Source organism: Nuphar pumila, chromosome 11 (assembly GCF_984573655.1).
Source record: "Nuphar pumila chromosome 11, dmNupPumi1.hap1.1, whole genome shotgun sequence".
Taxonomy (NCBI): Eukaryota; Viridiplantae; Streptophyta; class Magnoliopsida; order Nymphaeales; family Nymphaeaceae; genus Nuphar; species Nuphar pumila.
The window spans coordinates 31,338,133-31,356,264 of record NC_143259.1 but is presented as its reverse complement, the minus strand read 5'-3'; the positions used below and the strand labels follow the sequence as shown (position 1 = coordinate 31,356,264).

The following is an 18,132-nucleotide window of genomic DNA, read 5'->3' as shown; positions in this document are numbered from 1 at the left end:
AGTAAAGTCGACATTCTCCAAGGTAGGGGAAAAACTTGTAATTGAATATATATATATATATATACATTTAATTCAAGGACGCAGTTTTGTGATCATTGTCCTCTTTTCTTTATGTCATTTACTTTGCTGCCGCATTTTTACGTGCATAGGCTTCTGCTTACACATTTAGTTAGCTCGATATGTGGTTTCACATATCAAGCATTGTTTTATGTCATTTACTTTGTCGTCGCGCTATCACGTGCACAGGCTACTGGTTACGGATTTATTTAGTCGAGGTACAGTTTCGCACCTCGTGTATTGCTTACACATTTATTTAGCCAGGGTATAGTTTCGTACCTCGTGCATTGCTTACACATTTATTTAGCCAGGTATGATTTCGTACCTCTTGCTCTGCTTATGCATTTATTTAACTCTATGTGCGGTTTTATACATCGAGTCTTGCTTTATAGTTTGTCGTCGCGTTGAAATGTGCACAGACCTGCATTATGTAATATATATTATTTATACAGAGATGCAACCACGTTAGACACGCAAGCGCGTATTCTATCCTACCCTGTATCATGCTTGTGCTTTTACAAAAGACACGGATTCATGATTGTGCGCAAAAACGTTAAAGAAAAAGGTTTTCTTGCGAGAATCCAGCATCCCAAAAATGCGTAGTTTTGAAAAGCAAGTTTCAAATACTTGGGGGTTGCCTAATTGCAACCAGTTTTTGCCCAAAGCGCCATGATAGGAGAAAATTTTTTAACTTCGGTTTAATATTTGATATGACCCGGATATCCTCGGATGGGAGCATGTGAATGTGTTTGGTTGGGGTTTCTTTTGAGAAACCCATACCCCTTTTATCGTAAGCGGTATCGCAAGGCCTACACCGCATGTTTGATACTACGATAACTGGATGAGAGATTTGTGGCGATCTCATATCGTGCAAAGTGCACAATGATATAAAAGTGTTTCAAAAGACCATTTCATGTCAAACTAAACTAAAATGGTATATCGTTTCTTTCACCAAACAATTGAATTGGGGTTTCTTTTGAGAAACCAATACCCCCCTCATCGTAACAATACTATCATATATGCACGACATGTTAGTACTATGATGAGTGGGTGAGAGGTTTATGGAAACCTCGTGGCGTGCAAAATACACATTGCTGAAATCACATAAATGGTGATGATCGCCTTCACAGGAAAAATGCTCGGACTAGTTTGGAAGACTAGAGCATGTAGAATAGGTCGTTAATTAAAATACAACCTGACGTATCCATTCGCCTCTTTGTTTCTGTCAAGGGAGAGGATGTGATGGTACACAAACTCCGATGGACGGGTTGTTAACAACAACCCCTCAGGCAAATGACTTGGTGTCCTCAGTCATCAGAGTTAGGGGACGGGACTACCAAAAATTATCCTAGGCGGTAGATCCCATGGACTTCTGCAGAAGTTGGATGCATCCGTTGCCACGAATGTCTTTAGGGAATCCTCTCTCGGTCAACGACCGTCTCCTTAGGAATGGACTCGGCTAGCTGTTCGGGGTATCGAAAATACATAGCATAATAAACCCCCGAACAATCTCAGATGTTTCTACGTTTTCCTCCTGTACGTACCCTCAGGACAGTTAATATCGAAACAAAGTTAGCATGTTCATTTTAATTGCATACCGTGAAATGAACGTATATGTTAATTTGGCACTGAATATTATTAGCATGCTCATTTTACTTATGTTGAATTAAATATCATGTATGAAATAAATGCATATGTTAGTTTTGTTCTAAATTATTATAATTGTGCACCTACCAGTTTTTCATGAAACTGATCCATTTTATGGGTACATGTAATGATTAACTCAGAGCAACATGTGATTGCAAGATGGCATCAAAATCCTATCAAAATTCATGCACCAGTGTCCAGCCACTGCAGAAAAGAAAAAAGATTGAGAGAGAGAGGGGCGACAATGAGTGGCGCGATTCCCAATGTGGGATCATGCCCTATATTCAATGATATAAATATAATACAAGTTGGATCGGGTTTGTGTTACATCAGTCCAGACCCGGTAGCATCAATCATGGTAAAGAATACAAAAGAAACATTGGATCCAGACCCAAACCCGTATAAACATATACATTCTCAATACCTTCCCTCAAGTTGTGTATGGTTTTGCACCATGGACAACTTGTTCTTTAAGAACGAAAAGCGTATACTGGTAAGGCCCTTAGTGAACAAATATGCCACTTAATCAGCCGTGGGAACATAGGCTGATTCAATAAATCTATATGCTTTGTGCGACTATGGTGAATGGGATTGAAGGCAATCTGTATGGCACTCTGATTATCACATAAGAGAGTGGTGGGCAGAATATATTCTCCAACCTCAGTCAAAAGATGTCTCAGCTATGTAGCCTATGGTGTAGCAGCTGCCATAGATCGATACTCAGCTTCAGTACTGGATCATGCAACTGCAAGTTGTTTCTTGCTACTCCACGCTATCAAGTTTCATCAAGAAAGGCATAATATCCAGAAATCGATTGTCTGTCATCTGTCTCTCCAGCCCAATCTGCATCTGTGTATACATTCAGTTGGTGTTGCTCCCCTTTGGACTTGGACTGATGATAAACTAGACCATCTCTAAGAGTTCCTTTTAAATATCGAAGGATTCTCTTAATGTAAAAACCTAAAAAAAAGGCTTGGATTCGGGTCGGATCCGGACCCGAACCCGACTCGGACCCAACCTGAGGCCACCGCCTCTCTCGTGCTTTCTAAAGACAGCGAGGCAGGGGAGGGGTTTCAAATAGAAACCCCCTTTCCCCTCTCGCTCTCTCGCCTCTCTTGTCTCTCTCTCTACCCGATCCCCCGCCCCTCTCCTCGCGTCTGTCGAGTAGCGGCCACCGGCGACCCCCTTTCTCCGACGAGCTTCTTCCGACAATCTCTAGGTACGCTCCCCTCATTCTTCTTCTCCTTTTCCTTCCGTCTCTCTCTCTCTCCCTCACTTCTTCGTCTGCACAGGGAGGGGCTGAGCCACCTCCCTTCCTCCCTCAATCGCAAGGGAGGGGCAAAGCCCCCTCCTTGCTGCCTTAAATTGCAGGGAGGGGCAGAGCCCCCTCCCTGCGATGTGTTTTGCGAGGGAGGGGCCCAACCCCCTCCCGATGCCTCTGTTTGTAGGGGAGGGGTCGAGCCCCTCCCTGCGTCTCCTTTGGCAGGGGAGGGGTCGAGCCCTCCCTGTGCTCCCTGCGGCCAAGGTTGGGGTTGAACCCCCTCCCTGCACCACCTTTAGCAGGGGAGGGGTCGAGGCCCCTCCCTACACCCTCGTCGTTCAGGGGAGGGGCTGCGACCCTCCCTACCCTTCTAGCGACAGGGAAGGGGCAGAGCCTTGTCCCTATACCCCGTGTATGCAAGGGAGGGGCTAAGCCCCTTCCCTGTGTACCCTTTGGCAGGGATGGGGCCAAGCCCCTCCCTGTGCACTCGTTTTGCAGGGGAGGGGCCGAGCCCCTCCCTGCACCTTCAGTTTGGCGGGGGAGGGGCCGAGCCCCCTCCCTGCGCCTTCTCCTTCTAGTAGGCAGGGGCGTCGCCCCTGCCTCCACTAATTTCGGCAGGTAGGGGTGAAGCCCCCTGCCTCCCCCCCTTTTTTGATCGACGGGCAGGGGCCTCGCCCTTGCTCCTTCGGCAGGCAGGGTTGAAGCCCCCTGCCTCCATTGTTTTTGTTAGGCAGGGGTTTTACCCCTGCCTCTCTTCTACCTTGTCACGTAGGGGCACAATCTCTGCCTACTCTCATTTTCGGAAGGCAGGGGCACAACTCCTGCCTCTGTCCGATTTTTCGAAAGGCAAGGGCGCAGCCTTTGCCTGAACCGCGACAGACAGGGGTACTGCCCCCTGCCTCCCCGTTGTTTCCTGACAGCAGGTCAGCAGAGGCTCGCGGCCCCTGCCGCTGCTTCTTTCGCGTTCAGCAGGTTTGTAGGGGCACGATGCCCCTGCCTCTGCTTCTTTCACGTCAGGACAGCGACAACGCTCCTGTCGTCTCTACCTCTAGTATGTTGACGTCTTGCTTTTGCAGTTCGTACGACGGATCCTGCTCGCGCCCCGCGACCCGACCAGTTAATCGCTTACACCCGCAGACGCCAGCAATCTCGCAACTCCCCAAGGGAGGAGAAGATTGCACGAAGGACTTGGACAATTGAATTGAGTTCAATTAACAATAAAGGACAATTAAATAGATATATATGTATATATATATTTATACGAGTACATATTTAACTCAAGAACGCGGTTTCACGATCCTTGTCCTTTAGTTTATGTCATGTCTTTACTTTGCCATCGCACTTTGCGCCCAAGCTCTTGCTTTTGCAAATGTTTCGTTATTGCCTTGCCATTGCAGATGACGCTCAAGTTTTCGCTTATTGCATGTTTTATAAAAGGCATCCTCGTGGAGGATGCAAGAGACATTTACCGCTCTCTCTCTTGCGACAAGAGTTGAGTCGGGAGCTTAACGATACATCCTCGTCTAAAGAGAGGGATCTTGGCTTTTCGAGTGAGCAGTCCTGCAAAGTTGACTTGAGAATTTAGGGAGCTGCGCAAAAGCATCAAAGACTGCCCAAATCGAAGTATTTGAAAGGATGTGATTGTGTGGTTCTGTTTGTCTATTCGACATATCTCGGGTAACCCCGAATTAGGGCTTGAACGAACTTCTTAGCGGGGGTTCTATTGAGAAACTCGTATCCCGTTCATCGAGGCTGGTATCGAGTCATGCGAGACATGTAGATACCACGATAGTGGATGAGATTCTAGAAAATTGCATGCCAATTGTTGGTTCATGCTGTTGGCTGTTTCAAAAGATAAAGAATGTCAAAAGTAAAGTTTGAGAAACATTACATCTTTGTGAAACACTTTTGTTGAGGCTCCTATTAAGGAACTATACCCCTTTCATCCTATAGTACTTGTAGTCGTGCATTGCACGCTAGTACTGCGATGATCGGATGAGACGGTCGTGCGACCTCGAACAATGCTAAATGCATAATGCTGTAAACACATAAAAATGGGATCACCTTCACAGGTAAGATGCTCATTTGGTCAAAAGACCAGAGCATATAAAATGAGTCGTCAGTTAATTTACCCTTGACGCACTCATTCTCTTCTTGTAGTCTATCAAGGGAGAGGATAGATCGATACGAAACTCCAATGGACAGGTTGTTGACAACCACCCCACGGGCAAAGATTCGACCTTTCCAGTCATTGGAGTTAGGGGAAGGGACTATCAGACATTATCCTATGTGGTAGATCCCATGGACTTCTGCAGAAGTTGGATGCATCAGTTGCCAAGTACCTGCCTTTGGTGAATCCTCTCTCTGCTAAAGCCGTCTCCTTAGGAGCAGACTCAACTAGCTATTCGGGTTATTGAAAATACATTGAATAACAGACACTCGAACTACTTTTCAGTTGCTTCTACGACTTGTCTGCGCGTAGCCGCAGGTCAGTAATATCGAAACTTAAAGTCTGTTCACATTGGTTGATGGGTCATGAGACTTGCTTGTTGCATGGTAGTTCACAGCTTACGATCAAATGAATCGTCATTGTGCGTTTTGACAGTTGCACTGCTTACCTGCTTTGAACTGCTTACGTGTTTTGAACTGCATATTTGCTTTAACTGCATATCTGCTTTAAACTGCTTAGCATGCTGAATTAAATGTACTTAATTCAGTTTCTTGTAGTCTCTCTTGTGTACCTACTAGTTTTTCGTGAAACTAACCTATTCTATGGATATAGGTGATGATTAGGTACACCACGGGCGATGGCAAGATGACTTTAAGATTTACTTTTCCTGCTCTTAGCTTGCATCCTAGATGTTTTTGGGTTTTGTAACGGTTTTTTCTTAGGATATCCGAATTTTGTACTATTTGAGAACTTCTTTTCATGGAAGTGGCTTTTTCAAGTGTTTTGCAAGTAACATGGATTGTGAGTTTTGGTTCTTTTAGCTAACGGTTCGTTAATTTTATAAACAAACTCTAAAAGGAAAGAGATTTTTTCTACTCTCTTGTCTGTTTTCTGAAAGGCTCACAAGTTTAAAATTTTTGGGCGTCAGAGCTAAGGGAAGCAAGGATTCTTGACCATTGAGCATCTGCATCGCGCTGTGAGTATATAATTTCTCTTGTTTTGCAGTTGTATTTTGCATTGTTAAGCTAAGTGGCTTGGCACGTTCTGCTTATGTACCAGCATTGCTGGTTTTTTGTAAAATACTCTTGTTACGCATGAATAGTACAAATGTTTTTGACTTCTATCTCGAGCTTCCTGAAATTTTTGACTTTTGGTATCCCTTGTCTACTTCAAGGATGGTAAGGAACTCGAACAAAGATTCTGCTGACGAATGGTCAGAATAGTAGAGTTTCGTGATGGATTCCCTAAATACCCTGACTAAGGCTATGCCAGACCAGATTCGTTCCCAAAGGGATCAAGCGCCCTTTCTTGAACCAAGCCAGCATATCGCAGTGACGTATGAGAAATTGTTGAAGCTTGACCCCTCGACCTTCACTGGTAGGCCCCACCTAGATATGGCCGAGAACTAGGTAAAGGAGGTGGAACGAGTGTTTGAGGTCTTGTCAGTCCCCGATGACAAGAAGACGTTATACAAGACCTTTAGGCTGAAGGACAATGCCCGCAGCTAGTGGGACATGGCCCGGGGTGTGCCGTTTCTGAGAATTTCACCAATTCCTTGGAAAACTTTATTAAAAGCTTTCTTAGACAACTACTTCTCTCCTCATGCGAGGGAGAGGAAGGTGGAGTTCTTGGGTCTCAGCCAAGGCAATTCGAGTTTGACGGATTACATCGCCAAATTTCGGAGTTTAGAACCCTACTGCCCCAACCTGTTCACAGATGATCGCGAGCGGGCAGGAAAGTTTATTAGGAGGCTGAAGGAGGGGCTCATGTATCGGGTCCTAACTACTATGCCCTCGACTTTCTCTGCGGCAGTTGATGCTGCCACCCTTCTGAGTGAAGCTTGGGAGCACTCTAAGAGTGCACAAAGCAGGAAGCCACCCGCTGTGGGTGGTGAGCCGAAGACACATTTGGCGGCCCAAGCAAACGATCGTTCTTTCTCATGAAGATCGAAGGAGAAAAGAAACAGTTTCCTCCTTCGAAGCGTCAACGGCCTCAGGGCAACCTTCTCGCCAGGCAGCAGGCTAGCATTGTATGCCCTAGATGCCGACGATCTCACTTTTGGCAAGCGTGCCCGCTCGAGACAAGCGGATGCCTGCATTGTAGCAAGATGGGCCACTACCTCCGCGAATGTCGCAAAAAAGCGGCTGATGACCTCAGGCAGAACAGCGGAGCACCTCTGCTCCCTCGGCCACCACAACAGCATCAATCGCCGCAACCGCTGTCGAGCGGTTAGAAGAAGGCGCCAGGACGCGTCTACACCGCCAAGGTCGAGCAGTTGACCAAGGGCGACCTAGTGCAAGGTAACCTTTTTGTCGCTAACCAAGCGGCCTTTGTGTTTTTTTATTGTGGTGCTACACACTCTTTTATTTCGGTAAATTTTGTCGAGTTTAATCTTGGCAGATCGACATTTATCGACTTGTGCTATCCTGCTAGATATGACGGAATTTGACATCATCTTAGGCATGGATTGGCTGAACAAGTATCATGCCAAGATCTTCTGCCAAGATAGAAGGATTGTCTTATCTCCATCAGGAATGCCCATGGTGGAATTCAAGATCGTGAAACCCGTTCGGGCGAGCAAGTTGATTTCGTCGCTAAAGGCGCAAAACTACCTGAGGAAGGGATGCATTGCTTTCTTGGTCATAGTCATCCAGTCCAAGCCGATGCGAGTCCTGATCGGAGACTTGGAGGTGGTTCGAGATTTTTCAGACGTCTTCCCAGAGGAGCTGCCAGGACTTCCTCCGCCTCGTGAGGTGCAGTTCAATATCGAGTTGTTGCTGGGTACTGCACCAATTTCAAAAGCTCCATATCGGATGGCACCGGCAGAGCTCGAGGAGCTCAAGAAGCAGTTGCAGGAGTTGATGGATCATGGATTCATTCACCCCAGCGTCTCGCCCTTGGGAGCTCCTGTTTTGTTCGTGAAAAAGGATGGTTCATTGCGGTTGTGCATCGACTATCGGATGCTCAACCAGTCAACAATAAAGAATAAGTACCCGTTGCCACGCGTCAAGGATCTCTTCGACCAGTTGCAGAGGGCCAAGATTTTTTCAAAGATTGACCTTAGATCTAGGTACCATCAGCTCATAATTAACGGAGATAATATCTCCAAGTCGGCCTTTCGGACCAGATATGGGCATTACGAATTTATGGTCATGCCTTTCGGACTCACTAATGTTCCTGCAGCCTTCATGGACCTCATGAACAGGGTGTTCAAACCCTTTTTGGACACTTTCGTGATCGTGTTCATCGACGACATCCTGGTGTATTCAGACAACTGGGAGCAACATCGTGAGCACTTTAGAGTTATTCTCGCAACCTTGCGAAAGGAGCGTTTGTTCACTAAGTACTCCAAGTGCGAGTTTTGGCTCGAGAAGATCATGTTTTTGGGGCATGTCATCTCCAAGGAAGGTGTGTCCGTCGATCCAGCGAAGGTGGAGGTTGTACTGAGTTGGCAGCAGCCAAGGAATGTTCGTGACATCAGGAGTTTTCTTGGATTAGCTGAGTATTATCGAAGATTTATCTAGGACTTTTCTAAGATCTCTCTACCCATGACGAAGCTCCTAAAGAAAGAAGCTAAGTTCGTGTGGGACAAGTGCAAAAGCAGTTTTCAGATGTTGAAGGAACATCTTACGACTGCTCCTATTTTGGCCCTACCTTCGGGTCAAGGTGGCTTCGTGATCTACACCGATGCTTTCGGGATAGGCTTGGGTTGTGTCCTAATGCAGAATGATAGAGTGATCGCCTATGCATCGCGCCAACTTAAAATTCATGAGAAGAATTATCCGACTCATGATTTGGAGTTAGCAGCGGTGGTCTTCGCATTGAAGATATGGCGACACTATTTATACGGGGAGCGGTTCGAGGCTTTTACAGATCATAAGAGCCTAAAATACTTGTTCTCGCAGAAGGAGCTAAATATGAGGCAGCGACATTGACTGAAATTCCTCAAGGATTATGACTTCACCCTGTCCTACCACCCAGGAAAGGCGAACGTCGTGGCTGACGCTCCGAGACGCAAGTCTCCCAGCGTTTCCATTAACTTGTTATTCGTTGGGTGAAAGCTGATCGAGGATCTGGTATCGTGGAAACCGTTTGCGGTCACTCAAAATTCAATCAGTCTTTCTAGCATGGTAACTCAACCTAAGCTATTGTCCAAGATCTTTGTCAGACAGAAAATCGATGTGCAGTACGAAAAGCTAAAGGCTCTAGCGTAGCGGGCCGATACCCCCTTCCGTCTGAGTGAAGAAGGAGGTGTATGGCATAAGGATCGTCTCTGGGTGCCAAAAGATCCTATTTTGAGAGATGAGATTCTCGCAGAAGCCCATAAGTCCAACTACATGATTTACCCTGGCGGCCCGAAGATGTTCAAAGATTTGCAGCGCAGATATTGGTATAGATGAATGAAGCGAGACGTAGCCGAGTACGTCTCAAAGTGCTTGACTTGCCAGCAGATTAAGATCGAGCACCAACGACCAGGTGGAGTGATGCAGCAGATGGAGATTCCACAATGGAAGTGAGAGGACATCACAATGGACTTCATTGTCGGTTTGTCGAGGATGCGGAGGAAACACGACGCGATTTGGGTGATCGTGGATTGACTCACTAAATTAGCGCATTTCCTCTCTATCTGTCTCAGTCAGTCACTGGACAACTTGGCGGACCTCTATCTCCGGGAGATTGTGAGATTGCACGGTGTTCCTGTGTCAATCATCTTCGATCGTGACGTCAGGTTTACCTCCAGGTTTTGGGCGCAACTGTAGTTGGCCTTGGGCACAAAACTGAAATTCAGCACGGCCTTCCACCCTCAGACTGACGGACAATCTGAACGTACGATTCAGACTTTGGAGGACATGGTGCGAGCTTGCATGATGGACTGGAAGGGAGAATGGGACTCTCATACCGGATTGCCAGAATTCGCGTACAATAACAGTTATCATGCGAGCATCGGAATGCCCTCGTACGAGAAGCCTTGCCGATCACTTGTTTATTGGGACGAGGTTGATGAATGGACGCAGGATTCACCAATAGTGCTACAACACTATACTCAGCAAGTGCAGATGATCAGGGAACGACTGCGTTTCGCGCAAATTTGGCAGAAGTGTTACGCCGATCGTCGGCGTCGAGAGCTTATTTTCTTAACGGGAGATATGGTTTTTGTTAAGGTATCTCCTACAAAGAGCATTTTTCGGTTCGGGAAAGAAGGGAAAGCTGAGTCGCCGATTCGTCGGATCATTTGAGATCTTGGATCAGATCGGTGAGGCGGCTTACCATGTTGCGCTGCCTCCTTGGTACGCTCAGATCCACAACGTCTTCCACGTATTTATGTTGAAAAGATAGGTTCACGACCCATCGCACATCATTCATTACGATGATGTGGACATCTAAAATGACTTGACGTTCGAGGAAAGACCTGTGGCAATCGTTGATCGTCGAGACCAAGTGCTCAGATAAAAAACGATTTCTCTTGTAAAAGTACGTTGGCAACACCATGAAATAAATGAATGTACATGAGAGCCTGAGTCAGATATCAGGGAAAAATACCCTGACTTGTATTTTGACCAATGAATGCAATGAAAATTTCGCGAACGAAATTATTTTAAGGAGGGTAGGATATAAAAACCTAAAAAAAAAGAGGCTTGGATTCGGGTCGGATCCGAACCCAACCCGGACCCAACCTGAGGCCACCGCCTTTCTTGTGCTTTCTAAAGACAACGAGGCAGGGGATGGGTTTCAAATAGAAACCCCCTTTCCCCTCTTGCTCTATCGTCTCTCTCTCTCTCTCTACCCGCCCCCCCCCCCCCCCCCCCTCCCCTCGCGTCTGCCGAGTAGCGGCCACCGGCGACCCCCCTTCCTCCGACAGGCTCCTTTCTGATGAGCTTCTTTCGGCAACCTCCGGGTACGTTCCCCTCGTTCTTCTTCTCCTTTTCCTTCTGTCTCTCTCTCCCTCACTTCTCCGTCTGCGCAAGGAGGGGCCGAGCCACCTCCCTGCCTCGCTCAATTGAAAGGGAGGGGCAAAGCCCCCTCCTTGCTGCCTTAAATCGCAGGGGAGGGGCAGAGCCCCGTCCCTGCGATGTGTTATGCGAGGGAGGGGCCCAACCCCCTCCCGATGCCTCGGTTTGCAAGGGAGGGGTCGAGCCCCTCCCTGCGTGCCGTATTTGGCGGGGGAGGGGTCGAGCCCACTCCCTGCGTCTCCTTTTGGCAAGGGTGGGGCCGAGCCCTCCTTGTGCTCCCTGGGGCCAAGGGAGGGGTCGAGCCCCCTCTCTGCACCCTCATTGTTCAGGGGAGGGGCTGCGACCCTCCTTGCACCTTCCAGCGATAGGGAATGGGCGGAGCCCCCTCCCTGTACCCCTTGTATGCAAGGGAGGGGCTGAGCCCATTCCCTGCGTACCCTTTGGCAAGGATGGGGCCAAGCCCCTCCCTGTGCACTCGTTTTGCAGGGGAGGGGCCGAGCCTCCTCTCTGCGCCTTCTCCTTCTAGTAGGCAGGGGCGTCGCCCCTACCTCCGATATTTTCGGTAGGTAGGGGTGAAGCCCCCTCGCCGCCTTTTTCTTTTTTTTTGATTGAAGGGCAGGGGCTTCACCCCTGCCTCCTTGCTCCTTCGGCAGGCAGGGATGAAGCCCCCTGCCTCCCTTGTTTTTGTTAGGCAGGGTCTGCCCCTGCCTACTCTCATTTTCGGAAGGCAAGGGCGCAGCTCCTGCCTCTGTCTGATTTTTCGGAAGGCAGGGGTGCAACCCTTACCTTTGCTTGAACCGTCGACCGGCAGGGGTGCAACCCCCTGCCTCCATGTTGTTTGCTGACAGCAGGGGCTCGCTACCCCTGCCCTTGCTTCTTTCGCGTTCAACAGGTTCGCAGGGGCACGATGCTCCTGCCTCTGTTTTTTTCACGTTAGGATAGCGACAACGCATCTGTCGTCTTTACCTTTAGCATGTTGACGTCTTGCTTTTACAGTTCGTACAACGGATCCCGCTCGCGCCCCGCGACCCGACCCGTTAATTGCTTATACCCGCATACACCAGCAATCTCGCAGCTCCCCAAAGTAGGGGAAGATTGTACGGAGGACTTGGACAATTGAATTGAGTTTAATTAACAAAAAAGGACAATTAAATAAATATATATGCATATATATTTATACGAGTACACATTTAACTCAAGGACGCGGTTTCACGATCATTGTCCTTTACTTTCTGTCATGTCTTTACTTTGTCGTCGCGCTTTGCGCCCAGGCTCCTGCTTTTGCAAATGTTTCGTTATTGCATTTCCATTGCAGATGACACTCAAGTTTTCGCTTATTGCATGTTCTATAAAAGGCATCCTCGTGGAGGATGCAAGAGACATTTATCACTCTCCCTCTTGCGACAAGAGTTGAGTCGGGTGCTTAACGATACATCCTCGTCTAAGGAGAGGGATCTCTAGTAGGGATCCTGGCTTTTCGAGTGAGCAGTCCTGCAAAGTATACTCGAGTATTTAGGGAACTGCATAAAAGCATCAAAGACTCCCCAAATCAATGTATTTGGAAGGATATGATTGGCTGGTTCTGTTTGTCTATTCGACATATCTCGGGTAACTTCGAATTGGGGCTTGAGCGAACTTCTTAGCGGGGGTTCTATTGAGAAATCTGTATCCCGTTCATCGAGGCCGGTATCGAGTCATGCGAGGCATGTAGATACCACGATAGCGGATGAGATTTTAGAAAATTGCATGTCAAATGTTGGTACAAGCTGTTAGCTGTTTCAAAAGATAAAGAATGTCAAAAGTAAAGTTTGAGAAACATTACATCTTTGTGAAACACTTTTGTTGAGGCTCCTATTAAGGAACTATACCCCTTTCATCCTATAGTACTTGTAGTCGTGCATTGCACGCTAGTACTGCGATGATCGGATGAGACGGTCGTGCGACCTCGAACAATGCTAAATGCATAATGCTGTAAACACATAAAAATGGGATCACCTTCACAGGTAAGATGCTCATTTGGTCAAAAGACCAGAGCATATAAAATGAGTCGTCAGTTAATTTACCCTTGACGCACTCATTCTCTTCTTGTAGTCTATCAAGGGAGAGGATAGATCGATACGAAACTCCAATGGACAGGTTGTTGACAACCACCCCACGGGCAAAGATTCGACCTCTCCAGTCATTGGAGTTAGGGGAAGGGACTATCAGACATTATCCTATGTGGTAGATCCCATAGACTTCTGCGGAAGTTGGATGCATCAGTTGCCAAGTACCTGCCTTTGGGGAATCCTCTCTCGGCTAAAGTCGTTCCCTTAGGAGCAGACTCAACTAGCTATTCGGGTTATTGAAAATACATTGAATAACAGACACTCGAACTACTCTCAGTTGCTTCTACGACTTGTCTGCGCGTAGCCGCAGGTCAGTAATATCGAAACTTAAAGTCTGTTCACATTGGTTGATGGGTCATGAGACTTGCTTGTTGCGTGGTAGTTCACAACTTACGATTAAATGAATCATGCGTTTTGACAGTATATCTGCTTTAAATTGTTTAGCGTGCTGAATTAAATGTACTTAATTCATTTTCCTGTAGTCTCTCTTGTGCACCTACTAGTTTTTCGCGAAACTAACACATTCTATGAGTACATGTGATGATTAGGTACACCATGGGCGATGGCAAGATGACTTCAAGATTTCCTTTTTCTGCTCTTAGCTCGTATCCTGGATGTTTTTTGGATTTTGTAACGGATTTTCCTTGGGATATCCGAATTTTGTACTATTTGGGAACTTCTTTTAATGAAAGTGGTTTTTTCAAGTGTTTTGCAAGTAACATGGATTGTGAGTTTTGGTTCTTTTAGCTAACGGGCCCAAAGTTATCAGCTTGCGTTTTTGAATTTGAGAAAAGAATAGTCTTCCGCTGATTTTTTAAACAAACTCTGAAAGGAAAGAGATTTTTTCTATTCTCTTACCTGTTTTCTGAAAGGTTTACAAGTTTGAAATTTTGGGGCGTTACACTTAACAACATTCATATGCTCAGTTTTAGGGTCATGCATGAATTGTGAGACTTAGTTCACTCCATACACATTGTTTGGTCTAGTGAAAGTGAAATATTAAAGCATACCCACAAGACTGCGACATTGCCTGGAGTATTCATATGCTTTCCCATCCTGGGAACTAAGCTTATGATTTAGTACACTGGGAGTGGATAAAATCCATCATGTTGATCCACCTCAACCCCCAAGAAATAACGCAAGACCCCCAAGTCTTTCATCTTAAACTGTCGACTCAGTAAGACCTTGGTAGCTTCTATGTGTTCATCAGAATTTCCAGTAAGAATAATATCATCCACATATATAAGAATCAAGGTGTGTACCTTACGATCGCGGAAAATAAACAGTGAACGAGATGAGATCGAATAAAACCATGTCACTGAACTTCAAGGGAAAAACTGTCAAACCATGAACGAGAGGCATGCTTTAACCCATAGATGACTTTTCGTAGTTTGCAAACATGTGTGTTGGGGCTATGTTCTGCATAAGCAGAGGGTTGTTCCATATACACCTCTTCTTTTAGACTGCCATGCAAAAATGCATTTTTGACATCGAGCTGGCTGAGAGTCCATCCATACTGAATTGACAAAGACAAAATTAATTGAATAGTTCTTATCTTGACCACATGACTAAAGGTCTCGTCATAATCTTGCCCTTATTCTTAAGTGAAAGCTTTTGCTATTGGCCTCGCCTTGTAGCATTCGATAGATTCATCAAGTTTATACTTTATTTTATAGACCCATTTAGACCCTACCATATTTTTGTCCGATGGTCTATGAATAATCTCTCAAGTCCCACACTCATGTAAAGCTTTCATTTCCTCATTCATGGCCTCAACCCATTTGAGTGATATAGATACTTGTGAGAAACTGATAGGTTCATTCTGCTTTTCAATCTGGGAGATGAACATTTGTAAGTCTGTAGAGAAGTTGTCATAACTGACCCATCTTTCAATAGGACGACGAATCCTCTCAAGCCTCATGGGTGGCACACTAGTTCGCTGAGCATTGTCTTAGTTTCGCCCCTTGAAACTTTGTATTATCTGAAACAACGGGCATAGTAGTATCGTGTGTATTTGGCGACTCTTCCCTTTGTGGGTGTACATCTCTGTTATTCCGTTCAGCAGATAGTGTATGACATGGGGAAGCGTCGTGCATCGCCATTTGATCAAACACTTCAGTAGTGAGCCATGGTTGATAACCTTCAGCATCCATGCTGTGTTCTTCTACACTTTCTGAGCTATCAGTATGAGTTTCGTCAAACACAACATTCTGTGAAACTTTGATGTGGCTAGTAGTGGGGTCGTAGCAATGATAACCTTTGTATTGATCAGCATATCCAACAAACTTACACGTCTTGTTTCGAACTTGTCACATTGAGATCTGTCAATATGAAGATAGCATATACAACCAAACACTCACAATTCATTATAGTCAGGGTGAACCCCAAAGAGTGTAAAATAAGGAGATTGATTTGCTAGCAATTTCATCGACAATCGATTAATGACATACACAACGGAATGAAAGGCTTCCGTCCTTAAAAGAATATGGGTGTCATGTAACATGCTCAATGCACTTTCTACAATGTGTTAGTGTTTTCTTTCCGTGACACCTTTTTGTTGTAGTGTGTGTGGACAAGATACTCGACGACTTATTCCATTATCTTGGAGAAATTTAGTAAATTCCTTTGATAAATACTCTCCACCGTCACATTGGAAATGTTGAATTTTAGATGAGAATTGATTACAAACTAAAGCACAGAATAAACGAAAAATCTTGAACACCTTAGATTTATGTTTCATAAAAAATATATCTGGAATAACTATCAATAAAAGTACTATAATAACGGTTGCCCGATAAAGAACATTGCGGGGGAGGATGTAATATCACGCATTTCCATACTTAATTATTTTTATATTTTGTCAAAAATTTGTCTAAGTCAGAGAGAAAAATCGTTTGGGTCTCGGTTTTTAAACTGATATCTTTGAGTCTGGGCTTGACCTAGGTCCCATCGACAAGGTCGTAATGAGCCAATCGAAGCGAGATAAAGAGTTTTAATTTCGACCTTTAAATTCAAGCGAAATTCGGGTTATTTTTTGGGCAAAATTCGGAATTTGATATTAGTGTAATATGTCGTTGGATGTGTCTCAGAATTCTGAGCGCAACGATATTTTATTTTCCTTGATTCGGGTTATGGTTGGCTCGAAAATTGCGTTTTTTAAAAAATTGAGTAGTTTGTCGAACTGGATCCGGATTTGGATCAGATTGGATCCAATAGTTTTGATCCAAATTAATATGGATCTGGACTCTAACCAAGACCCATATTAATCTGGTCCAGTCCAAATTCTTTTTAGGTTTTTGGATTTGGATCTAAGATCCAAATCCAAATCCAAGCCCAAAGTTTTTCTAGCTTTAAATTCAATAAAAAGCTGTAATTTGTAGTTTAATAAGGTTAAGAAGCCTTCTGGGTTAATTTGGCTATTTTTGGAAGCATTTAGATAATTTTAATTAATTATATTATATTATATTAATTCCGAATTTTATTTTACGGCTGCGTAGGACTTCTTAAAAGAGTCCTTATTCTTACTTAAGAGAGGTTAAGAGAGACTTTTAAAAGAATTGGAAAGTTAAAAAAATACCAAATGTGGAAAAGTCAACTTTTGAGGAGTTTCAAAAAAATTGGAAATAAGGGAGAGTTTCAATTTTGGAAACTCCCTTCTCCAGCCATCTAAAGAGGGCTGGAGAAGAGGGGGGGGGGGCGTCACCCCCTCTCACCCTCTTTATATATAAAAAAAACAAAAAAAAAGAGAGAAGGGAAAGTAAGAAAGAGGAAGGAGGACCTTCTTCTCCAACCATCCAAGCCCATTTTCCACCATTGCTCATTATTTTTCAATTTTTACAAAGGTATGGGTACGCTCTCTTGAAATGAGTGAGAAATCAAATACCGATTCGATTCTCATGCTATACCTTGGTGTAAACCATGGTAGAAGAGTAGATTTATGGGATCACTCTAAAATACACAGAAGAGAATCCATGGATCCCCTTTCACATATACGTTTATGGTTCTTTTCATTCTTTCAAAACTAAAATTTTTGTACATAGTTATTTTTGGGCTAAAACAGAATTTATTTTATGGCAAGAAATAAATTTTTTTGTGTTTACATACTAATATTGTTGATGCATGAAAAAGCATATGAAAGCCATGGTGTATGCATGTATTTTTTGTAGAAAACGTGTATGTAATGGCATGCTCATTGAAAACTTGAATAAGTATTCACACACAGATTTAATATTCCTGTTGGATTTTTGAACACACATATGTTTAGATTTGTCTATGATCATACATGAATGTATTCATGTTTAAGCATACATATTTGGGTCATAAATCTGTAAATGCATGCATGAGTAAATTTGACTATGTTTTAATAAATGCTTTCCATTCATATGAATATGCTTAGTTTATGTTTAGTTTTATAGAAAAAAAATGGAAAATCGGGTCATTTGAGGACCCAGGGAGTTTTTTTATTTATCTGGACCTCAAGGTCTAGCCGAATCGGCCAGCCAAGCATGGCTTGGCTGGCCGGTCTGGCCAGACCTATCACTGTGCTGATAGGTCTGCTAGGCTTGGTTGGACTGAGTCGAGCCGGCTTGGCAAGGGCCTGCCAAGCCACATGGCTCAGCCGAGTGGTTCGGTTGAGCCGGCCCAAGTTAAATTAAACAAAAAAAAAGACAACGTGATATCAAGATGAGACTCTTTCCCTGACGTTTCGCTCCTGAGGACATCATTTGTAATTTGGTAAAAATGATTTCTTTGAAATTTCACTTTTCGTATAAACTTTAAAACCTTGTTTTGAATCTATTTAGTTTCAATGAATGTATGGAGTTACGAACCCATTGTGTAAATGAAAGGTTTGCAAGTAATGCGCCCAAGGTCTGTTGACTTGTTATTTCAAAACACCATTTTTTGCTGAAAAGAATGATTACTATTTAAAACTCTGAT

The 18,132-nt window shown here is 44.7% G+C and overlaps 1 protein-coding gene across 4 annotated transcripts in view; it reads left to right on the top strand.

Annotated features, from left to right (window-relative positions):
- LOC149822215 (trafficking protein particle complex subunit-like protein) overlaps nt 1-18,132 on the top strand; it is a 183,416-nt gene that overhangs the window by 136,536 nt on the left and 28,748 nt on the right. The window lies entirely within an intron of this gene.